At 33.6% G+C, this 21424-nt stretch overlaps 1 long non-coding RNA gene across 1 annotated transcript; it reads left to right on the plus strand.

The window, feature by feature from the left end:
• Positions 1-17338: 17338 nt before the first annotated feature.
• Positions 17339-19546, plus strand: LOC115982049. Its single transcript, XR_004089503.1, has 3 exons — positions 17339-17580; positions 18187-18240; positions 18763-19546. It is a non-coding gene; the product is annotated as an uncharacterized LOC115982049 (long non-coding RNA).
• The last annotated feature ends 1878 nt before the right edge of the window (positions 19547-21424 follow it).

Genomic DNA, 21424 nt, shown 5'->3' on the forward strand with positions numbered 1-21424 from the left:
AAGTCCAACAACATTTATGAAGGGATGTACAAAAGTCAAGCCACATAAATGATTATGTGATGTTAAACTTGTGAGACACGTTGGAAGGAAGAAAGAAAAGAAAGAAGCAAAAGGCAAGGGTGGTTCGGCCAAGGAAGAGCTGAAGAAAAGAAAATGGTTGAAGCAAAGTCAAGATAAGTGGCTTGTATTTAATGTGACTTGATGTGAAGAGTGTGAAAGGGAGAAAAGAAGAAAAGGTGAAAGAAATAAAAGGGTAGAGGCCATTCGGCCATTTGGGCAGAGGGCTGAAGAAGTGAAGTCCCAAAGAAAAAGAAGTGAAGTCTCATTGTGAGGTGAGGACTAGTGCAGTCTTGAAGAGCTGCGTGAGTGAGAGCAAGCAAGAGAGAAGAGAAAAATAGAGAGAGTAAGAGAAAATACACAGTGAGGAAGAAAGCAGTGAGTGAAAAGAAAAAGAGAGTTTTTTTTTACTCAAGTTGTATCTCTAAGTGTTGTAATCTCTATTTTATATAGTGAAATTATTCGGAGTTTGTCCCGTGGTTTTTCCCTTCAAGGAGAAAGGGTTTCCACGTAAATCTTTGTGTTTTTGTGTGGTTGTGCTTCTGCTGTGCTTGTTAAAATTTATTCACAGTAATATAGAATTTTTCCCAACATTAGGTGCCAGTAGTTGATTGATGGTAGAAAGCTTTAGGGTCCTCAAAGCTATGGCCATGTACAGTTCAATGGAGAATCACTTTTTTGGTAGTAACAAGGGAAGCATCGTTTAGCATTATAACTATCAGCAGCAAACTTTTCAGTCAATAGTGGCTACCAATTGTTTTAGCAGTTGCAGGGTCACCTGTTTATAAGTGTAGAAAGAACTCCTTTTTATTTTTTTTTATTAATTTGACTGCTTCATAGAGAAAATGTTGCAGATAGAAGTTTGTTTGTAAGATTCTTCTGCTTGGATCCACCAACTGGTCAGGGACTATCGAAATCAAAGCAAAAACAACACTGCCCTTTTGTTGTATGATGGTGGTGCTCTCTACCCCTGGATTTGGCTTACTTTGATATATTAATCAATATTATATCATATATTATATGATAAAACGAGCTATGTTTCTTCTATAGCAGAGCAGACTCAGCAGAGTAATAGTCTATTGCAACTGCTAGCCATTGCATAAGTAATTCTACTAATAAACTGCTCTAATGGAATCCACCAACTTATCTTCAAAACACACTGTTTCGTTAATAGTATATTACAGTGCCAGGACCATGACTTGTTGTACAAAGGCTTTTGACAATACAACCTGCCATGTGTGATCATGATAAAAAACAACACTTGAGTTGAGCTGCATGTTGTTTTGCATGAGCGCTTGCTTAACAAGCGTAAACCTTTCAAACTAGGCTCTGCCGCGGGCCTGTTTAAGGTCATAGATGATTTTTGTAATTTGTAGACATGGTGAGGGAATTGAGGATCAACATAAGTTGGAGGTTATGCAATGTAAACATCTTCTCAAACCAATCCATTTAGGAAAGCATTAATAACATACAACTGTTTGATAGGCCAATGAATTAAACTGCTAAGGTAGAATTAGTCTAATTGTTGGGGGTTTAACAATTGGATTGATTGTGTCTTCAAAGTCTCTATGCCTTCTTGTTCATAGAATCCCTTCACTATCAAACTGGCTTTGTACCTAGCTATGGATCCATCACTATTATGTTTAAGCTTATAGACCCATTTTTATACCACAATATTTTCAATCGACTAGTGAAAGTACAAGAGTTCATGTATGTTGTCTTTGTAAAGCTGAGTAATCATCTGACATGGCTTGGCACCATTGTGGATACTGAAAAGGAAATCTTAAATGAAAGTAGTTCCATCAAAGTGCATTCAATGTGAGATATAAGGCATTGCTTTGGCTTAAATATACCACTCTTAGACCTAGTTGGCATAGCATGAATGTTAGTGGCTGAAGGAATCTAAGAAAGAATAGGAGGGAAGGATTTGGTGTAGGAGAGTGCTGTGGCTAAGTTTGAGGTATTGGAGTAGGGATTGATTGAGTAGTAGAAGGAGAAGTTGAAATGAGCTATGGATTAGAAGTAAAAAGTGAAGAGGGAGAAGAATTTAAGACTGAAGGTAAAGAGAAAGAATGAAGATATAGAAGAGAAGAAAGTCAAGATGAAGCATCAAAAGTAGGTGAAGAAGAAGTTGGTGAGTGACAGACATATTGTATAGTGGATTAGGGAAATACAAGCTCATTAAACAAGGTATATGTCTCTAGACAAAGATATGATCAGTTTGTAGTTCCAGGCAAAGAAGCGAGCTCATTAAGTAAGTTAGATAACCTAAGAAGACGCATTTTCTTGGTGCTTGATTCAAGTTTGTGGTTGTTGTATGGTCTAAACTCTAAAGTAAAGGAAAACATTTCAATGAAAACAGTGAAGGAAAGCACTGACAACCAAAGGTTTTGAGTTAAGACAAATTAGTTTTGGGTTGAAAAAGTTTCCACCAAGGTGATATAAATTGAGCTCAAATGAGAGAAGTCAATTAATCAAAAACACAAGAGTATACGCGAGATGTGACCAACATGAGACTATGAGAGTGACAATTTGACTTGTAAAACTAAAGTTAGAGTAATCTCAATTAGTCTAGATGTTAATGCATATATTCAGATAAGCAAGTAAAACCATATAATTTAGGGTTCTTTGGATTTTATATATTGAAGTTTATAATTTGAATTTCTCTCCCCAAAAGCTATATTTCATTTGCATCAACAGTTCACCCGTTCATATTTTTCGTTATAAGTGTCACATTAGCTTGTTATAAGTGTTTAATGTCCGTTTGAAAATTGCATATTTTTGATAGCTTATTTGTATAATATGAGATTGAGAGATGTCCTTCCGACTCCTGAACTTCAATCAAATGGTAACAAATGTGACTTTGACCATCACCTTGCTGCTCCAAACAAATTATTAGTCCTTCCTCATTTCTCAAATTATTACACCTCGCTGTAATAATGGATTTATAATGGTTTTTTTTTTTAAATTTTTATTTCCTTTTAAAGAATTACTTATTGTGATTCATTCATTTCAATGCTTAATGCTGGCTTTCTCTTAATTATATAATAGATACAATTTTAACAATAGTTGTTGGCGCAACTGGTTGTACAAGTGGATTTCGATTTGGATCGACGAAAAACTCTCATATGCTTGAGTTGTTAAAGATAAGGCTAAGTTAAATTTTTTATAGAGTGATGGCTAGGGTTTCTTGTGCATACCTTATATCAATGACATTTGAATCTTAAATTGGGGTGTATGATGGAGTCGAATCGAACTTCTTAGTATTCACGTACATGCAATTAGAATTCAAATTGGAGAGTGGTTTCCAAGGCATAATGCTCATATATCTTATTTTGGGATCCTTGTAATCACACCCCAAAATGATAGTATAAGTCGATGGGCAAGTCAACTCAATCAGCCTCATCCTCTTTTTTAGCTCAGTCTTGAACATACCTAGCCTAAGGTTGAGCTAAAGAGTGTGTCCAAGCTCGTTATGACACATCATCAAGTTACGCATAAGTAGTTTTGGTGGCTTGATATAATTTGTTGGTGTTGTCGGATTGAAAGAAATGTTGCTAATAGTAAGAGGACATTGATTCATAATGAAATTCTTTAGATAAATGAGTAATGCTATGGGTAATACAAATTTTATAATACAATCCCTAAAAATTTATGCGTCAACTTTTAAATACAAAATAAAAATTTATTTATTAGGTTAATGATGTAACACAAATTACATTTACTATCAGGTTAGTTTATAAATATCATGTAGTAAAATTTGTAATACTTGTAATATTCTCCCATATAATTTAATGAAGAGCTCACTTTAAGAAAATACATCGAATTTAACAAAGTATTTGATATAAATGTCACATATATTATGGTAACTTGTTCGCTTTATAATTTGTTTCTTACTAAGTTTCCAAAAAAAGGATTTTCATACTAGATTTGCTTAGAGAAAAGAAAGAATATATATTTTTACACTAACAATATTTGCTTAGAGAAACAAATCCATCTTGAACTTTGGGTACTTTGTGCTTCCGAAATTCCTCAAGGGTGTTTCTCCCAAACTGAACTACTTTGTTGTCAATTGGGGGACATTGCTCATTCAAAAGACTCTTATTCCATTGATTCCACAACGACCAGGCTATCATGGAAAACAAATTCATCTGATTTTTATTTCAACTTACCACTCCCACTAGGTCTGTGAAAGAGCTAGTTGGAGTTGCAAAGTGTTTAACCCAGTCAAAATCTGAACCCCATACAGTTCTAAATTCTAATCATGCTACACTCCCACAAAGCATGAATTGTGGACTCCGATGCTTTTGAACAAAGATGACCTAATAAGACTTAATAAAATAACTTCTACATAGTAATAAAATAACTTTTAGAGCATTCTCATCGGCTCTCTTATAAAAATGTCATTTTGACACATCAAAAGCCTACTTTATTATTTTACTACATCATTTTACAATTCCCCATTTATCACATTTTCTATTCTTTAATTTTATACATTAAAATAATATATCCAACACATTAAAATAATCTAAAAAAAAATTTTACAAATATATACACACACACACACAAAATCCTCCACTACCCACACCCACAGATCAACCGCTACAGCCCACAACCACCAACCACCATTAGCCCCTACACCAAAAAAGAAAAAAAAAAAGAAAAACACCACAACATCAACCACCACAACCAATATTGACGGCAGCGCTGGTGAGACCCATCCATAGCCACAAAAACAACACATCTGAGCCCATCCCAAATCTCACACCCACAACCCGATCAATCCACAACCATCAACCAAAATCAGCTAACCACTAATAATCAAAACAACCAACCACCATTAAAAATACTGCCACAACCACCACAGAGAGAGAGAGAGAGAGAGCTCCAGACAAGATCAACGGGCAGCGACTCCAGGTGAGATCGATAGAGTAGAATGAGGACGAAAGAGGAAGAGAGTAAGAGATAAAAAAAAAAAAAGAGAGTGAGAAAGAAATAGGGAGCAACGAGAGAGATGGAGACTAGAGAGGAGAGAGAAGACCGATTAAAAAAAGAAAATAAAAATCTATTTCCGCAACTGGCTGGTAGGGATGGCAATTTTTCCCCACTCCGCTTAACCCGCCCCTCCCCACTTTACCCTGCGTGGGTTTTTCCCGCTCCGCAAAGGTGGTGGGGTGGGGATAGAGTAAGATTTTAGCCCTGCACCACGGGGCGGGGCGGAGATGAGTTTAGACTTTTTAGACCCACCTCGCCCCGCCCGACTTCGCATTGCTAAGGGTTATAATTGTAAATTTTTTATACTCCAAAACCCTACTATTTAAACAAACATATCAATATTAGCTTATTTTATTCTACCTAATGCGGTTCCCTGCCTTTATTTTGTTATGTGTTATACTATGAGATTTTTTATTTTTATTTTTTATGATTGTCTTGTTAAACACTTGGATATATTATTCAATTTCTTCTAAAATTTGATTTGATTTGATGGGATAAATTCAGTTGTAATTTCAATTATATTTTTATCAATGAAATAGGTTTCATTAAAAAAATTGTACTAGTTGTAGGGCAAATTAACAAAAAGTAGAGTTTTATAGGGTGGGGCGGGGCTCCAAGGGACGGGAATGGGGTGAAAAAGTTTTCCCTGTCATGCGGGGTGGGACGAGAATGGGGTAAGACAAAACCATACGGAACGGGACAAAGACCCCATCCTTCGGCCCCACTCCGTCCCATTGCCATCCCTACTAGCCGAGCCCACATTGAATATAAAAGTATTAAACACATATGCCATATTGATCTGTACCGTGCCAAAGATAAGATGGTATTGTAGCATGTTTCAAAATTTTTTGGCATTTAACACACCTCATGAAGGTGTGTTTCTGGCATTTGGTGTGCCAAATGCCAAATATTTGGCATTTGGTATACCTGATGGTAATGCTCACAGTAATAAAAGGGAAAACTTTCATTCATTATTATAGCTCTATTCATGGCTCGCCAGCTGACAGACATCCAAACTTCAGCGCGAATTCGATTTGAATGCAGCAGTTAGCATCCTCAGTTGATTGATTACACCTGGGTAATCCACTGGCAGATTTGACACTTGCCCATTATTGGCCTTCAGTCAATTCAACAAAATACTCCAATGCATGCAGCTGTGAACATCACAGGCGGCTTGGCTTTCACAAGGGAGCAACTAATATCTTTCCAAAAGACCATCATTTTTACATGCAAGGAACTGTAATTATGGTCTAGAAGCATTTCAACATCCGTGGAGTGGTGCAGGATATATGTCCAATGGCTGATATCGCAACCGATCTTTGTGTGGCAATGGTCCCTCCTAAAAATTTATACAATGAAATAGTATATTGCTAAGCATTCAAAACTGACTTCAATATAAATGAGATTCTGAATGTGCATCTGTTGGGGAAAGAGAATAAAGCAATGGTCTGGAACAAAGACATTGAGGAATCATCATTTTGTTGAGGAATTGGTAAAAATTGGAAAGTCAAGGAAAATAAACCGACTCCAACATCCAATTCAACCTTTAAAGAAAAAGATGCATACTGATCTTCTGTAAAACTCTTAAATACTCTTCACCTTGCCAATCAATTTAAATTATGCATCAAGCAACTTGAACGAGTGGAAGCAACAGACATTTTCTATTAACGATCTCCAGATAAACCTTAACTGATCAGCATGGGGAGGATATTTAGCCTTTAAGATCATTTGGAACTTTTATGGGAAGTGTGAGTGGTGTTTTCATTCGTTTTATTTTAGGAAAGAGGGGGAGGGGGGGAAGTGTTATCATGTCTGTTGCCTGAATAAAAAGAAAAGTACCTGTTCCAAGTTTATCTGGAATGGCTTTACAAAAGTCCTCAAAACATTACTGGAGATAGGGTTTTCAATTTCTCTTCAACTTCCTAGAGAAAGGAACAACACAAAATGGTTATTTTATAGGGAAAAATATACAAGATGTTTAATTACTTGCAGGAAATAATATCAAGTTCATTCATGAGGTTTCAATTAGGAGGGAAGGTAATGAAAAGCAATTGGAAAAGGTGAGAATGCAGGAGCTTGTCTTTATCTATCATTAACATAAATAAGCTCTTAGGCTTCAAAAGATGCCATGTTGCCTGGGATTCTACTAATAAGTAAAATTTTGAACCGAATTCAATAGATGTACTTCAATACAAGATTCAACCCTGCCATCTTTTTGAACCATTATGAATTTGAATATCTTCTCCCCACCCTTTTTATCCTTTCATGGTTTTTGTCATTTCATAGAAAAGAACTCTGCACTCTAACATACTGTTTTCAGCTGGTATATTTAGACATAACATTTTTTTATCCTCTTTTTTTTTTTTTTTTTTATTAAGAATAAACGGCAGAACATTTTTTTATCCTTAAGTAATCATTTTGTGTAGTAATAGTCTAATAGGTTAAGTGATTAAAAAAAAAACTGAAAGGGAAGGAGGTCTACTCCATTATACTATCCAAAGCCCCATAATTTGTTCTTAGATCACATTGCAGTCACAGTGAAACATTTATAGGATACCAATCCAGTTATCCTCGACTTCTCCAGTAGTTCATTTGTGAGCAGGTCCAGAATGTGAATGTTATCCCTCAAGCCACGCATAGCAAGTTCTTCTGTTTCTTCAATGTACTGCAACCATCAAATCCACTAAATAAATTTATAAGAAAATATAAGGGTAAAAGGATCACACAGAAATACGAAATGAATAAACATTTCACATGCATTGCTTCAAAAATCAGATTATTTACTGTTTTGTTTTCTTTCCAAAAAGTCAGCTCTCAGAGAGCATACAGAGGCCGGCCTTTCCTAATGTCATCCTGCACTAAATTACTATTAAGTTTTATGGTTGTATTTTTAAACTAGTAATCAAACCAAGAATGCAAAAGCATTTGAGATCTAGACAAAGTTTTCATTTTTCTATGGAATTACTTCTGCACAAGGAGTTCACACATTTTTTAATTATTTTGACATCAAAATATGCATTAGCACGTGTGGGAATCAATGTATAATGGCAGCCCTCAGAGTTTCATACAGAAGGAGGTTAAGCCAAACAGTGAACTTGCATCAATGCACTGCCACCTGCCAATTTCATTGTATGAAGCTCAAAACAATGATGCAAAAGGAAACAAGTACAATTACCCTTGTTAACTCTCGACTAAATAGTTCAGAAACTTCAAGAGTCGTATTGGCTGGAATCACTTGTTTGTCATCCCACTGACATCACAAAAAAATAGAATAAGAAGAAAATTAACTGATGAAAAGCATTGTCAAAAATTACATGAGATGGTATGCAACTATAAGCTATTTCATTTGCAATTTTGGAGAATGAAGTACATACCCTGTATCTTATCAACTCGCCATCTGGACTATCTGGCTGATCCATCAATCCAACTCATTTTGTTAAAGCAGTAAGCCCCAATCTAGAATTTTGAGGACTTATTCCCATCTCTCGAAATCTGATAAACAACTTGCGTTAGAGAAGGGATTAGGATATTGAAACCAAAATGTTTGTTCATTATTACTCAATGCTAATTAAAAAAAAAAACTAAAAACCAATATTTGAGACAAATTTAGCTAAAAGCTATTGCAAAGAAAAGTTGCATGTGAGGTGATTAATGATTATCTACATATCACAAAATGCTCATTGCACCTAGTTTTGTTAATTATTTGCAAAGAGGATAATATTCTGGCCATAAAGTGCATGTGGCCTTTTTTTTTTCCTTGTTGTCTACACTCTATCTATAAAGAAGAAAATGCCTAAGAAACTAGAAAGTAGGATGTGTCAATCATCAAGGTGAGACCACTTTGCAGCGTTTATGCAGCGACCAGGGGCCAAAATTGGAAATTAACCCTATTTGCCAAACAATATAATTAGTAGGCACGGTTACAAAACTATATTTTTACTAACATCTCGAGTTTAAAAGACTCGATTTAGGGCCTATAAATCGAGTCTTTGAGACTCAATTTCTATGGTCTGATAACGTCGTCCACCTGAAAATCGAGTCTTTAAGACTCGATTTATAAGCCAATTAGATTGGCAGACTTGCCCATTAAAAAATTAGTTAAATATTAATACAAAGCCCAACTTAATGGATGACAGCCAAGCATTTGGTACAAGTATTTGACACTTTACACTTTGAGTCTTTGACAGCCAACCATTTACTGTCTAGTAGGAGACTGTGATAGAAAAAACTAAAAGCTCATATTCATTATCTCATTTGCAAAGAAATGGTAGACTTCAGAAGACCCAAAATGCAGAAATAGGAAAAACGGAAAGAAAAAAATAAGAGAGAGAGAGAGAGAGAGAGAGAGAGAGAGAGAGAGAGAGAGAGAGAGAGAGAGAGAGAGAGAGAGAGAGAGAGAAGAAGAAGAAGAAGAAGAAGAAGAAATGAAGATGCAAGCTCAAGATCTGACTGCATCTCACTGTGGTTGAGAAGCTTCAACAATGGCAGTAAGTATCCCAAAAAAAAAAAAATCTGACTTGGTTGAATCTCTAAGAACCAGTCCGGGTTTCAAAACCATGATCTATGGGTGTTTGGGCTATGTGCGGCGGTCACGGTAGGTTGGATTTTAGGGTTCATCTGTCACGGTGGTTGTTGGTGTTTTGGCAGTGAATGAGTTTTCGTGGGTTGCGATTAGTGAGTTTATGGGTTGCTTATGGTAGCATTGAGATCGGTGGTTGTTTTGTTTTGTGTGGATGCGGTCACCGTTCGTTGTTAATGTGAGAGAAGTAGAGGGACGAGAGAAGAGAGAGGCCAAGAGATGTTTTTAATCTTATCTTAAATTTATTTTATTTTATTTTTCCTAAACATAGAATGGTGTTAAGGGTCGGCTTATAAATCGAGTCTTAGATACTCGATTTCCAAGTGGACGCCACGTGGAAAAAATGCCACATCAAACGTGATCAGACCATGGAAACCGAGTCTGTGAGACTCGATTTATAAGCCCTAAATCGAGTCTTTTAAACTCGAGATGTTAGTAATATATATAGTTTGAAAATAGTGCCTACTAATTATATTGTTTGACATACAATGTTAATTTCCAATTTTGGCCGCAACTGGGCCTATGAATGTACAAAAATATAACTTTTAAATGAGTAAAGTATAGTAGATAGAGTTGACTGATAAAGGAGTTTCCAGTGCAAAGAGAACGTTAATATAGTATGACACTAGATATGACAAATACTTGGGTCACCTTTCCCGCTGCATCTTTTGACACACTTGGTCTTGAGTCCAGCTAATGGCCAACCTGAGACTTATTAGTCATGATGCATTTTTCTAATACGTGAAAAGAAAGGCTTCACTCAAAGTATGATTCAACAAATGAAAACATTTAAGAGTAGAATCATAACTTCTTTTTTCGTAGATGGTAGGAAGGACCAAGGTAATTTAAAATTGTTAGAAATTAAATGGACATGAAATGTATGAAAAGTTAGGGTGATAATATATACTGACAGAAGAATCTTTAAGCCATTTATAGTTCTTGTAATAGCCGCTCTATTCTAAGACTTGCAATTTAACTAGCTAGAAATCCTCCATCCCTTTGGTTCCTAATCCATATAGTTCACCTTTCTGCCCAAATCCGGCATTAAAATAAGAAAAAGAAAAAAAAAGAGCAAGACGTATGTTGCTAAACGAGCTATTACCCTAAAATCATGACAGATTGACGTGGCTGTGGTAGTACAGTTACTCAGGATTGATTCTCCTAAGTTACACAAAAGTAACAATAGTTACCTTTGTTATTTTCTCTAGATCATTCCTTCCTCCATCAGTTTCGTCATCCCCAAACACAACACGTTCAGCACAATGTCCACCCTGAGCCACCGCCATTTGCATCGGCATGTAGCCAAAGGTTGTATAACCTTGGTCTACCATATCTTCTCGGGGATAGAACACAGAGATTGCAGTTTCCTGCTCATGTTAAAGGAACCCTATCAGAAGGCAAATCCTCCAACCTAATCTGATGGCATGGCTAAAGTCCATTTCTGTAGCCAGAAATCTTACCTTGCCACCAGGCAGGAGCTGAGAAAATGCATGCCAATCAAATCGAGGAAACAAATCGGCTAATACTATGTGTCCAGCTTCATGTACAGCCAGCAGTCTTTTCTTCTCCAAAGACACCTATTACAAATTATGCAAGTCCAATGATCAGAAAAGTACAGCATGACTTTCATAAGCTCACACAGAATAAAAAATAAACCCAATGCCAACAGACTTACACTTTCTTCGCATTTCCTGCTCTTCCTCAAGCAATTGTTTATCTAGCACATCAACAATGTCTTCCTGAGAGGTCTTGGAGTGTCCTTTCCTCACCTGCAACAAACAATGAAATTTGTTTAACCAAAATAATAGGTAGCCTACCATTCAACTCATGATTGTTACTAAATGCATGAAAAATTATTAAAGGATGCTCCAAAGTTACAGTTCAATCTAGAAGACCCAGATAGTCACAAAAATTATAAGCATGAGAAATGACACTTTTTAGAGAGTCATGTATCAAATTCCCACCAACAATGAACCTTTCAAGATGATAAGATGTTCACCAAACATACTCTACAGCAAAGGTCTTTTTTTTCTTTTTTGCTACGGTAAGTTGAGGGACTCTCTCCAACAAGAGAGCCAGAAGTGCCACTAAGCCAAGAAGATACTGGTGTCTAAAGGGTTGAGACTGTGAAACAGAATTGAGAATGAAAATGTCAGCGCATCAGCACATATGATGAAAGTATGTATTTACATGGGTGTGCACACAAATCAAGGTAATAGATTGAATATTATAATTGAACTAATTAGGAGGATAGGAGCAGGTAAAGCCCACTTACTGTAAGCCCCAATCAATTAAACTTTAAGGGAGAAAAATTAGATTGTAGGGCCGTTACAGATGGTATTAGAGCCATATTCTAGCCGGAAGTGTGGGCCCCACACGCGAGGACACGTGTGCCCGTAAGGGAGGTGGATTGTAGTGACCCAAAAGTGGGGTCTTGCATTCCATGGAATCCCACATCGCCTAGGGAAGCACATGAGAATGTGTTTATAAGGAATGACTTTCCTTCAATGTGTAGAAGCCTTTTCCCCAGCGCAACCTGGGGAAAAACAAAACCGTGAGGGGTATGGGCCCCTAAGCGGACAATATCTACACAGTTGGGACGGGGTCATTAAAGACTAAGGGAGAAAAATTAGATTGTACACATGTATTCATACCATAATCAAAGCTATTTGATCTATTGCATGCATAAGATTTTTTCAACTTTTTATAATGGCATCAATCAATCAATATATTACTAAAAGCTAAAGTGTAGCATTTAATGTTGCTATACTTCCATTGAGCCACGTCAACAGCCATGTCATTATCAATCTTTTTTCTAATTTTTTATACAATTTTTTAATATTTAAAGTGAATTAAAAACTCTATTATATTACAATCAAAATATCATATTTAATTAATCTTATTTATTATTAAATTTTCCATTCCATTTTAACTTTTCATATCCCCACTACTCTCTACCTTAACTTTCTTCAACATTTCTCATTCCATTTCAACTTTTCATATCCCCACTACTCGCAAAATTAATATTATTCTATCTTTTTATCTTCCTTTATTTTTGACTCTTCTTATTCCTATCCTCATGTTATAAAATTGTCATTCTCCCTCTTATTCCATGCATAATTTCTATTTTTCCACACACAAAAGCCCCCCTCTCTCTCTCTCTCTCTCTCTCTCTCTCTATATATATATATATATATATATATATATACATATATTCCTTCAATTTTTGGTATATGTATATATATATATATATATATTTTTTTTTTTTTTAATTTTAGTGTAACAGGTTGACCATCAAAACATACTGATGCAGTATTGAAAGCTCCACCAAATGCATCGCAGAAATCAGTTTTAGACTACTAGAAGTCAGTTAGTTGCTAAAATTGGAATTGACAGGTAATCTAGCTTGATACGATTTAGTTTTATATTTTATGTTGTTATCTTTTTTATTCTCATTGGTTGTTAAATGTTGTATTATTGCATTATAAAGATAGTATATAAAAATATAATATTATTTTATTACATAGCATAACTAAAATAATATGGTGTCTATTGCTGTACATTACATTTTTATTATTTTATTCTCATCTTATTTTATTCAACATTTAAATTTAGCAACATCCTCCATATCATAATTGTTTATATTTTGTCTCATTTTTTTAAAATTAAACGTATAATATTTTATTCAATAAATAAAAATTGTTCTTATAAAATCTTCCCATGAATTGTTACAATGCATCAATGGAAAAATGAAATACAAAACAAATCAATATATTACTAAAAGCTGAAGCGTAGCGTTTAATGTTGCTACGCTTCCATTGAGCCACGTTAGCAGCCATGTCATTATCAATTTTTTTTTTCTAATTTTTTATACAATTTTTTAACATTTAAAGTGAATTAAAAACTCTATTATATTACAATCAAAATATCATATTTAATTAATCTTATTTTTAATTATTCTTATTTATTATTAAATTTTCAATTCCATTTTAACTTTTCATATCCCCACTACTCTCTACCTTAACTTTCTTCAACCTTTCTCATTCCATTTCAACTTTTCATATCCCCACTACTCTCAAAATCAATATTATTCTATCTTTTTATCTTCCTTTATTTTTGACTCTTCTTATTCCTATCCTCATGCTATAAAATTGTCATTCTCCCTTTTATTCCATGCATAATTTCTATTTTTCCGCACACAAAAGCCCCCCCCCCTCTCTCTCTCTCTCTCTCTCTCTCTTCTCTCTATATATATATATATATATATATATTCCTTCAATTTTTGGTATATATATATATATATATATTTTTTTTTTTTTTTTTAAATTTTAGTGTAACGGGTTGACCATCAAAACATACTGATGTAGTATTGAAAGCTCCACCAAATGCATCGCAGAAATCAGTTTTAGACTACTAGAAGTCAGTTAGTTTGCTAAAATTGGAATTGACAGGTAATCTAGATTGATACGATTTAGTTTTATATTTTATGTTGTTATCTTTTTTATTCTCATTGGTTGTTAAATGTTATATTATTGCATTATAAAGATAGTATATAAAAATATAATATTATTTTATTACATAGCATAACTAAAATAATATGGTGTTTATTGCTATACATTACATTTTTATTATTTTATTCTCATCTTATTTTATTCAACATTTAAATTTAGCAACATCCTCCATATCATAATTGTTTATATTTTGTCTCATTTTTTTAAAAATTAAACATATAATATTTTATTCAATAAATAAAAATTGTTCTTATAAAGTCTTCCCATGAATTGTTACAATGCATCAATGGAAAAATAAAATACAAAACAAATATCAATTTAGAAACACTCAATTTTAAAAAAAAAAAAGAATAAACAATTTTCTTATAAAGTATTCTCATAAAACGTTACAATGCATTAATAGAAAAAGAGAATACAAAACACATGCTATTTTAGAACACTAAATTTATAATAATAATAATAATAATAATAATAATAATAATAATAATATCAAACCAAACATATCATAAAATAATAAACTAATAGTTATGAATGTACTAACTTCATGGCAGCAAAATGGAGTAAAATAAATAAAAATAAACATTACAATATGCATATTTAGTACATTAGAATTATCATCAAATTTGGGAAAACAATAGGACGTTAACAAAGAGGGAGAGAAAGAGATTAGTAAAAGAAATCAAATGTCAATTAATTAAATAAATTAATTAGTAACCGTTAATTGGAAAACGAAGAGACCGACGACTAAAGGAGTAAAAAATTAATTAAAGATGACCCTACGTATGTTATTATAAACTTTACAATGCAAATAAATAAATTGTTAAATTCACTTAATTAAATCATATAATCAACAATTAAATAAAATCATACAAAATTTAAACTTGAAACTAATCAAACTCTAATCTAGAAAATCATATTTATTATCAAAACTAAAAGGAAAACGTTCTTCAGTAATAATAGAAATATATAAGAAATAAAGATGAAAATTTTCAAAATCTTTTTTTTGACATTTCATTTAACTTTATTTATAAATTGTAAAATATATAAAAAAAAAAGTCCTTAAATGCTTATATTCTTCACACACCATGAATTTTAAAATCTAATGAAAGGTTCGAAGAATTTAACTCTCATTTAATGCCTCTATTATGAAAATCAACAGCCAGTAAAATATGATAATAGTAAAAAATGTTATAAATGAGAACATGAAAAAACTAATTAGCTACTATTATTATATATGGAATAGATGTCTTTTTTTTATGCATCTAAGAAAATGAAATGTATAGGGTTTACTTATTAAGGTATATGTAAAGATTCACGTTAAAAAAATATGTAAAGGTTTTTTGAAAAAAAAAAAGTAGATGTAATGTTTTTATTAACTTAAAAGACAATGAAAAACCAATTTTTAATTACTACAACTGTGCTACTCTAAAAATCACACACAACACTATATTCAATATTCTAAACAACATAGTTAGGCCCTTTTAGATATACACCATCATATTCAACTTATAAATTACAACCCAAATCAATCATACAATTATACAATCAAAGTATGAACATGTCACATGTATTACCTTCTGAATTATTGCTTGGAATTTTCATAATTATTGAAAGAGAATCTCCAAATTTAATTTTTAGAAAACATCAAGACAAGGTGAATTTTATTCTTTTTAACTTTCATAGAAAAAAAAAAAATATTATGCACGTTATTTCAACCCTTATGGAAAAGAAGGTTTACATGTAGCATGCAAAACGTGTTTAATTGACTTAGAGATGTAAAAATTAGTCAACCAACTATGGTAGAATTAAGGTTTCAAATTTTAAATAAAACAATTCTACAATAATAAAAAATTATTTTGTGATAAATATGATTATGAAATGCATTACTTTTCATTAAATTAGTTCAAATTACAAAATAATAATGAGATCACCATAAAAAATAATCACGCGTAATGCACGGGTCTGTGACTAGTATCTCTAAAGAGGGATAATTTCTTCTCTTTGGATTGCAAAGTCACAGAAACATGAAGTCTACTAAAAGACTTCCCATGTCATAGTGGTATAAGGGAATACCTATTGCAATTAATAATATGAAGTTTTAAGTGTTTAACTTATCGACATTATTGTTGTTTCATTGACAAGATTTCGGATATCTGCCCCAGAGAAACCAACAGTACGGAAGACAAGCTGTAGAGAAGAATAAAAAAGAGATTATATAAATCCAAAAACGAAATTAAATCTTTACATACTATGAGAACTACATAAATGAGCATCGCATGCAAGGGACTGAGCAATCAGTTCATATTAGACATCTGGGATCACCTACATACATATTTACAAAATAATACCTCACACAAAACCTGAATGAGACTACCATCAAACAAAACAACAACAAAAATCCCCAACCTGCCCCAACCCCAAAATAAAAAGAGTGGATAAAAATCATGGAAAACATTAAAAAACAAACTATCTAGCAGGTTTTCTGGGGAACGATCAATACCACAAGTATATTGACCAGTGGTCCAATATTGAGGTGCTTTGAAGATGACGTAACAACAACCAATCCTTAGACTAAACTTTTGGTGCTTTGAAGACAATAATGACAAGAAAAACCCAATCAATAAAAACACTTAAAACGACATCAATAAACTATATTCAAAAGAAACTGCACGCTGATAAAGCTGCACAATCAAATCTTAATATGTTTTCCTGTGTCTAGAATAAAACACTGTTTTTCAAAATGATGACACAACATTGAAACAATGGCTCCTTTACTGCATAGTTGAATATTAATGCAGTCATAATATTGAACTCCACTGAAGATGTCAAGTGGATATCAGCAATTTTCTATAAATTTTTTACCTTTCGGGAAATATACCTACACAGCTCCCTATATTCCTTTTGTCACCAATAATTTATTAAACATCCACCATAATCTTGATTCATGTGCATCCGATTCCTTAATAATCCCATTACAAACTCTTTACCCTTTTTTTGAGAATAATAATATATATAACCTCTAACTGTTAAGTATTTGAATTCACAATCCATGCAATTCAATAAGATAAAGCTTTAAAGAACAGATAGGCATTTGTTCCAAGTTAAATCTGAAGGCTAATTACAGACATAGGGTGTAACATCCCGTGAGTTTTTTTAAATAAAAAAAAAAGAAGGTAAGTCAGAATTTTGTGGACCACATGTGCCCCCACCTAACCCCACTACCCATCATTCTCATCCACTCAATTTCACCCACATCTCTTCTCTCTTTTGGCCGGCTCTCTCCTTTCTTTCTTTCATTTTCTCTCTTTTCATTTTACTGAAACACACACCCGCCCGCCAGCCTCCACTCCAAAACACACTATCTCACCATCATTTTTCCGGCAAGATCACCAGAAAAATACTTAGGAACTCCAAAGCATCTTCATCATTTTATTTGAGGTAAAAGTTTAAATCTTTTTTTGATGAGTATTATGTTCTTGTTTGAGGTTATTTTACTGAAGCTTTAATAATATTATTCATGTGATTTAAGAGTTTTGGAAATGATATTCATGTGTTTATATGTATGGGTTTTGGTCTTGGTGGATGTATTTGATAGGTGAGTTCATGATTTTTACAATGATGGTTATCTAAGGCTTGTTGTGGTGCAAATTTAGAGGTTTTGAGTTATAATATGTGATAGATGACGAATATAATTTTTATTGATTATTTAGAGCTAGTTAAAGATTTAAATTGTTTGTCTTGGAGAAAATTATGATTTTGGTGTCATGGGTCACTTGATGGTGTTATAAAATCTTGTGGGAAGCACTTGTAAAGTGTGGAGGTTTTGATGTTAGATATGACACCTTGAAAGATTTATGAGTATAAATGGGAGTCTATGCCTTGCAAATTAAAGTGTTGTGAGAAATTTTTGATGTAGAATACATTACATGTGAGGTTGAATACTAGGCTTGCCTAATTGAGTCTTACTTGGCAATTCCTAATTTGTAGTTAGATACAATTTCAAGCTTTGTGCTCATTGTGATAGATTTGCTTGACATTGTTTAGGTTCTAACTAATCTCTCCTTGGAGCTTGGAGAATTAGGATTTTGCGGTTGCGAGGTAAGTAGCTTTTTAATGGGTATTTTTGGAAAATAACCATGTCTTATAAATGTTGTTTTTGAGTCAAACACATTTTGGAAAATGATATATATGGATATATGCCTTTTTAAAAGTATTGTGTTGTGACCTTTACTATATATGAAAAATGCATCATATTTGGTATTGCATTTGGGGAAATGCATGAATTGTTGATATGGAAAAATGAGCATCTTTTATTTAATTTTTGATAAGAAAATCATTGATTTTATGGTGTATTGAAAAATTTAAAGATGCTTATCTTGTCTTGTATTATTTGAGAAATTGTTAGAAAATCTTTTGACAAAAATGAAGTTTGAAAACCTTACAAACTTTGTAGAAGTTAGATTATTTAAGGTTTTCTGAAACTATTTGGATATGAACTATGTGTTTCAAAGTAAGGTAACCTGTGAGTTTATGTGATTTTAGCCCTATGCCATGTGTGATTTCCCGGTGATCACCCGATTTGGTTTTCCGTAGTCTTTGTAACAATGGAATCAAATTTAGGTCAGTGCCCTTTCACTTTGGATGACGCGTTCTTCCCTACTGTTCATGGGGGGAACAGGTTCCTTGATTGTGTGTGGGTGAGGCTGCTGTCCATGGGGCCAAGAGACCACATGCAAAAGAGGTTCTATTTGACGTGCTCTCTTTGCTGCCTATGGGGGGAGAGAAAAACCTTGAGGATATGGGTGAGGCTGCTGTCCATGGGGCCAAGAGTCTGCATATCAGAGAGGATAATATCATGTCAGTTGTGAATGGATGGATCCCCTAACCGGTCTATGTGGTAGTGTGGTAGATTTGTGATAATTTATCTTATGTTAGATATTATGGTTTTAGAAATTATATTGTTAATACTCACAGATTATAGTATATAGTTTCAAGGTATTTACTTTGAAAAACTTTGTGCTTCATTATGTAATCATTCTTGTCATATTATTATTATTGAAGATGAAACTTACATTTCCCCCACCCCCATTATTGTGCTACTTACTAGGCTCTGTTTCATTCCATTATTTTTATAAACTTTTCAGAGTAGGCAACAATCTTTTAAGACAGCTTTTTGGTGGCTAATAGTAGTTAGACTAACTACTGATGGAGGCTAAATTTTTGTAATGGATATATTAGATGGTGTACATCTTAGACTAGGCTTGACTCATTCTTTTGTATATTATAGTGGTTATGACTGTATTTCCACTGATGGGACAAGCTGTTGTTATGTAATTGTTTTATTCAGACCTCTATTCTTTTGTGGCCAATGGTCCTTGTAATTAATGCTTAGAACTCTGACTTACTCTGAGAGTATATGCTATGAGATTATCATGATGATTCTTGATGTTGGCACTTGTTAGAATTTATGTTGATTGAATTGTCAAAAAGAAAAAAAAAATTTACAGGTACTTGAGACGTCTTTCTCGTGCTTTGGTCCCTTTGGGGTTTGGGGCGTGACATAGGGCCTACTGAGAGCCCAATTCTCTCTAAACCAGCTTGAGAATCAACAAAATGAAAACTAGAGAGAAAATGAGGAAGGAACAGGAGAGAGAAGTGGAAAAAACCATGATAACCACTATTTTTGGAAATTTAGCATCAACAATGACTACCCACATTGCTATTTAAGGAAATAGCAAACATAAAAACATTCCATCCCATTTTGTTGGTTAGATTTAGAAAATCCAACTTTTCAAGTGAACATTGTTTAATGCTTTGTCTTTTAAATAAAAAGTTATAAGTTTTCAAAACTATCCTAGCAAATTTAAACTTTAATTTAATAGGGGTATTGACTTTTTAAATAAAGTAAGGAAAGTTGTCATTATTGTGTTCATTGACTATTCAAAGATGACTATATTTTGGGACAACCCAAAAAGGAAAAGAGGACCAATAAAATGGGTTGGAAACAATATAAAAGGAAAGAAAGCTGGGAATTTTGAATAATGATCTCAGTAGTTAATTCACACTTTCCTACCAACTTAAAATTTAATTATTACAAAATTTAGCATGTATGTTAAGAACAAAGAGAGCATATAATCTAACAATGAGATTTTCAAAATATTAATACAATAAACATTATCAAGTGGCGTAATGTTACCACCGCACTCTCTTGGTGTGACGGTCACTCCACAAGTATAAGTGCTTGTGGAGTGTGGGGGGCAAGGGAGTTTTACACACATATACACTTAGATTAGGCTAGAGTAGAATTCTATCTTGTAAAAAAAAAAAAAAAAAAAAAAAAAAAAAGTGGCGTAATGTTGATAAAGTGTTACACTACATATAACTCAATCTTGACCCCATATTTCAATTACAACTCATTTCCCTTATATCTATAAACAAATTCATGTTGATTATTGACTTTGGTATTTGTGGCGTTCGGGGGTGAGTTGGGTAATGATGGCATTGGTACGTACTATGCTTCAGTGTTGCAAGAGGAAACCAGATTCATTTTGAAATAGGTTTTAGAATGTGGTTTCATTGTGCCTAGTGTGGACAATTGGGAAGGAAAGAAATTGGGGAACATTTGAGGGACATGAGCTTTCTATTTAAAGGCCAAAGGCTGCAGTTATCAGCACTTCGTCTTCTTGGTTGATGCTAGATGAGTCCTGACCACCTAATTTGCATCATTTTTTGAACACATTGTGCTCTTAATTCTTCTCGAGTATACAACCTATATGCTTAATCTGTTAGCCTAGATTGTTTTATAATTCAAATTTTTGTAATACAAAGCAACCTGGATCAAATAGATAACATCACAAAATTCTGGTATAGGTAGTGGTGGCCCAACAATTCAAAGCTACTACAATGATACAATCTCCCAGCTCCTCGCTAGATTGCAAAGGTGATACAATCTCCCCTGAGGAAGATGGTGATATCTAGAAGGAACTCAATACTGAATTGTAACTATCCGATGATTTAGGGGACAGCAAAATAGGAAGACAGAATGGCCGAAGAAAGAACATGGACTAGCTTTTGTAAGAATCAAGTGGTGAATATGACAGCGGCTTTGCTAGCAAAGAAACTAGCTTTATATGTTGCTGGAGGGTATTGACTTCTAACAAGATCACTAGTATAGGACCTCATTTTTGTCAACATTAATATGCAAAAGCTAATTTTTCCATTGAGCTCTAACTTAAATGGCACCTCACCCCTTTAAAATTATAGGGAGGAGGGTGAGCTTATG

The sequence above is a fragment of the Quercus lobata genome, chromosome 3 (assembly GCF_001633185.2).
Source record: "Quercus lobata isolate SW786 chromosome 3, ValleyOak3.0 Primary Assembly, whole genome shotgun sequence".
NCBI classification, from domain to species: Eukaryota; Viridiplantae; Streptophyta; class Magnoliopsida; order Fagales; family Fagaceae; genus Quercus; species Quercus lobata.